Here is a 5,037-nt window from a genome sequence, read left to right on the forward strand (position 1 = left end):
GTGATGATACGAGCGGCCTCGCAGACTTTGCTCCATCGTGCTCGGCTGCTAAGCATAAACGCCACAAGGTTGTCGGGCGTCACAGCCGCTTCGTCGTCCTCGCCGAGTAATTCATGCCGGACGTCCGCGAACCTCGGACAGTCGAAGAAGGCATGCTCGGCCGTCTCCGGGACTCCCGGGCACCTGGTACAGTCGGCGGATGGTGCCAGATGTTTCACGCACAAGTACTCATGGAAGAACCCATGGCCGGAGAGGATCTGAGCGAGGTGGAATGTCATCTCCCCGTGTTGCCGGTTCTTCCATGCCGCCAAGTCTGGGATGGTCCGGTGCGCCCATCGGGTGTAGCGGCTTTCCGATTCTAGCTGGTCCCACTGACGCTGCCACTCGTCAATTGTCCTCGTCCGCTCCTCGATGCGCAGTTCGCGTAGACTTGCTCCCGTCGTCCGATGCCGCTGGTAGCAGCGAGCGTCTTCCGTCACCTGCAGCACGATGGGGATGACGCTGGCAAGGACCGTTGCCACCTCGTGGCGCACTGTAATGAAGGTGCGAGCTACTGGCCGTGCGTACAGTCCTTGCACGCGGTTCAGCTGTCTGCAACACTCCCGGAGTCGGACTGCCTCGTGCCAAATCGGCGCGGCGTAGCGGAGGGTGGAGTCCACCACCGATGTAAGCAGCCGCCGCTTCGCACTCTTTGGCCCACCATGATTTCGGAGCAGCCGGGAAATCCCCTGCGCCACACGGAGCGCTTTCGTCGTGGCCTGCTCTACGTGTGGCCTCCACGACAGGTGGTCCTCGATGATAACTCCTAAATATTTCAAGGTGCGGGTCGGCAGTTTCTCTACGCCATTGATACTCACCGGGACTCGGGTGTTGTCTCGTCTCATCGTAGACACAATGACCAGCTCGGTCTTGGCCGGAGCAAGCTCCAGGTGGTGTTGCGCCATCCACGAGCTGATCATTGCTACCGCCGTCTCCGCCAGTCCCGTCGCTGCCTCCGGCGTCGTCCCGCTCGCCAGCACCACGACGTCATCGGCAAAGCCGATCACCTCGGCGCCCTCAGGCAGCACCAGCCGAAGCACGCCGTCGTACATCGCGTTCCACAGGGTCGGGCCCAGGATTGAGCCCTGTGGAACGCCCGCCGTGACCGTACGACGCACTGGCCCCTCGCTGGTCTCGTACACCAGCCTCCTCTCAGAAAAGTAGCTGCGCAATATTTTCTGGAGGGCTGCAGGAACCATCAGCTTCTGCAGGGCAACCGCGATCGCCTTCCAGCTGGCAGAGTTAAAGGCGTTCCTGACGTCCAGTGCTGCCACCACCAGACATCGAGGATCCCGCTGGTTGGTGCGGTGAAACGTCCTCGCGTGTTGTCCTCGCTCGATCACCCGCTCGATGGCCTGAAGCGTGGAACGACCGCGCCGGAACCCGTACTGCCTTGCCGACAGGCGGGGAGCATCGCTGTCCTCCAAGTGGTCGTTCAGCCGATCTAAGATCAGCCGTTCGAACCCCTTGGCGACTGCTCCCAGCATTAGCAGCGGGCGGTGCGACGACGGATCGCCCGGCGGCTTACCTGGCTTCGTGACCAACACAAGGCGTGCCTCCTTCCATGCCGCAGGAAACTCCCCTCGCTCTAGCAGCTGATTGTACACCTTGGCGAAGACCTCCGGGTGCTTCCGCATTGCCGCCTTCACTGCGGCATTCGGGATGCCGTCCAGCCCTGGCGCCTTGGAGGTGGCCATCCGCTCGGCCAGCGAAAGAATTTCCGAGCTCGTGACCGGTCTCAGAGCCTCACTGCACGCGTCGATGTCCGGCCACTCAAATGCCGGATGGTCCGGGAACAAGGCTTCGACGATCGGACCTAGTACGGCTCGGTCCGTTTCCGGTGGTGCCCTGTTACGTAGTTTTGCTCGAACAACCTTGTAACCGAGTCCGAACACCTCGGCTTCGACCCCATCGATCAGCTCTTGCATACTGTCCTCCTTACTGCTGTGAATGGCGGCCTGCAGCAATCGTCGACAGCCCTGCAGCCTGGCCGACGTCACCGCACGCTCCGAAGGTTGGGCCCTGCGATGGGCGGCCTCCGCTGCTCCGCATTCCTCCCTCAGGCGCTCGATCTCCGGAGACCACCAGTACACCTGGGGCTTGCGATGGAAAGTAGCCCCGTGTACTCTCTCCATGATCTCATCGCACGCCTGGGTCAGTCCGCCGATCAGCCCCTCCGGAGTTGCGACCTGCTCGAAGTGGCCGCATGTGAGGGCGATGTCGAAGCACTTGTTATCGAATTGCGTCGTCTTCCACCGGGTCCCGGCGTGTCTGGCTGTCCCGTCTCGACTTCGCTGCTGCTGCTGGCCTCGTCGCTTGGGGCGTTGTCCTGGGACACCCACCTGGAACTGGACGTAGGCATGGTCGCTGCTGGAAAAGCGATCGAGCACGCGCCAGGAGTCCGGTCGCGCAATAGTTTGGCTGGCAAAGGAAACGTCAACAACGCTTTCCCGCGCAACCCCGTTGCCCTTAAACGTGGGCACGTTGCCGCGGTTCAGCGTATGCAGCGCCAGCTGTTCCACCACGCTCAGGAGCTCCTGCCCCTTCCGGGTGGTGCGCGCACTCCCCCACTCCTCGTTCCAGGCGTTGAAGTCCCCGGCCAGGACTGATGTTGCGTGTCCGACCAGAGACACCTCCACCGCACCGAGGAAGCTTACGAAGTCTTCGATGCCGCTGCTGGGTGGCACGTAGCAGCTGGCGAACGTTACTCCCGCTATGGTGGCCACCACGAGTCCCGGGACGACGCTCCCCCAAAGCCGTTGAATAGGGTACGCCCCTGTTGCTATTATCGCCACACTCTGTTCCGCATCGATGGCCCACCGCGGATCATCCCGAGGTGGTCGATATAGTTCGCAGGCGAGCACCACCTGAGCCCCTAACTCGCGAGCCGTCTGCAGCATGAGGTCTTGGGCTGCCCGGCTTCGCCCGAGGTTCACTTGCAGCACTTTTAGCGCCGGCACGTCGGATGCCCGACCGGGTGCGGGCCGCTGCACACGACGCAGCGCACCTCCGCCGTGCAGCTCTTCGCCTGGTGATCCGGCTTCCCGCAGCGAATGCAGCTTGTCGAGCGGTCCACTTCGCTCCTGCACGCAGCTCGGACGTGCCCCATCTCGAGGCACTTGTAGCACCGTTGCTGACGCGCCTGCAGAGGAGCCACCTTCCGGATCAGACACGATGTGTATTTGATCTTGACGCTCTTGTCGACCAGACCCTCCGCAGCCCTGGCTGTTACGCGGACTATCGCCACTTTCGTGCCGTCCCAGGCAGGTCGCAGGCGAACCGATGTCTCCTCCACCTCGCATTGGCACAGGTTGGTCAGCGCCATCGCCACATCGGTCTCCTTCGCTAAAGGGTCGACAGCGTCCAACCGGATTTCGACCATAGGCGTGACCAGCCGAGCTGAGGCCGGCCGTTCTGCCTTTGCGCAGACCTGCTTGATGCACTGCAGAACTTCTGCAGCGTCCGCGCTCTCCTTCAGCTCCATGACAAGCCTGGAGCGTGTGGTGCGTCGCCCGACGCCTAGGGCCTCAGCATGTTTCTCCATTTCTGGAGCCGTTCGGACAGCCTGGTACACCTCCGTCCAGGTTTGTCCCTCAGCTGGGGCGATTTCAATAGCGTCCGGCTTGGTTTTTCGCTGCCGCTGACGCCGACCTCCTCGTTGTGCTCCAGGCTGGCTACCCCGGGCCTGTTGTCCCTGATGTTGCTGGGGCTGCTGCTTAGACGCTCCTGCGATCGGCTGTCGCTGAACCGCTGCCCGTTGCGGTAGTTGCGGCCACTGCTGCTGCTGTTGCTGCGGCTTGTTCCCCGGTTGCCGGGCCGGCTTACGACGCACCACTTCAGCCCAGGAGCCGCCTTCCGGGTCTGAAAGCGGAGCTGCCGTTGCCGACACCGCTCCCTGCTGTCGCTGTTGCTGCTGCTGCTCACGAGGTTGCTGCTGCTGTTGTTGCTGCTGCTGCTGCTGCTGCTGTTGCTGCTGCTGCTGCTGCCACTGCTGCTTCTGGCTGCCTCCATAGCCCAGCGTCTGTGCAAGGAGCTCTTGGAAGCTGGCTCGCTCCTCCCTCAGCTCGTTGCGCAGGCGCTCGTTGTCTTCACGAGCCAGCGTCTCGCGCATCCGGGCTTCCTCTCGGGCCAGCTGCAAATCTTGCCGGGCCTGCACAGCATTTGTTTCCATCTGCTGCCGGAGCATCTGGATCTCCTGTTGCAGACCCACGATCGTCGCTCGCAGCTGCTCGTTGGTGAGCGACGTCTCATTGAGGAGCTGTCTCAGCTCCGACATTTCCGGGGACTGCTGCTTCGCTCCCGGAACAGATGTTCGTGTAAGAGCCACTCGCGGCTCCAGAATAGTGGAGAGCTTCGCCGGCCTCTCCTCCGTTGACTCCGTCCTGGAACGGAGGGTTCGCCCCGTCGACGACATCTCCACCTCTCACTGTTACGGGTGAGGGTGGAGGGGGGGGGGGGGGGAGTCGGGGGAGGTGTTCTCCCCGACTCGCGGCGACGTAGCGCGTTGATTGACTCCCCACACGTTAAAATCGCTCTTCGCACCGGCCTTTTCCCTCCTGTAGGGGAGGGGGTAAGTGGGAGGGGGAGAGGGGGGTGGCGGTCCGCTGCCTCTCGCCGAGACCTTTCCAACGATGCCTCGGGCGTGTCCCTAGCCCAAAGGATGGCCGAGTAATCCCACTTTTGCGGATTTTCCACAAAGTCCGATAAGTATATAAATAGTTATCAAACTACTTATCAAACTTTTCACTCCTTCGTAGCTCCGCGAGTTTTAGTCCGAATCGCACGCGCGAGGGCTCGATCGACGGGGATTTTCGCCCCCCGTCGAGACACGTTTAAACGAAATAACGCCTTGGTACGAACTTTCGTACTTACTTAAGAAAAACCGGTCCCGACACACCGGAAACACGAAAATGTCTAAGTTTGGGGGCCTATATCTCAGCGAGTTTTGCACGTATGGAAACAGTAGACCCCTCAAACGAAGCGCACTGTTCTCACTAA

The sequence above is a fragment of the Anopheles marshallii genome, assembly GCF_943734725.1.
Source record: "Anopheles marshallii chromosome X unlocalized genomic scaffold, idAnoMarsDA_429_01 X_unloc_74, whole genome shotgun sequence".
In the NCBI taxonomy this organism is placed as follows: Eukaryota; Metazoa; Arthropoda; class Insecta; order Diptera; family Culicidae; genus Anopheles; species Anopheles marshallii.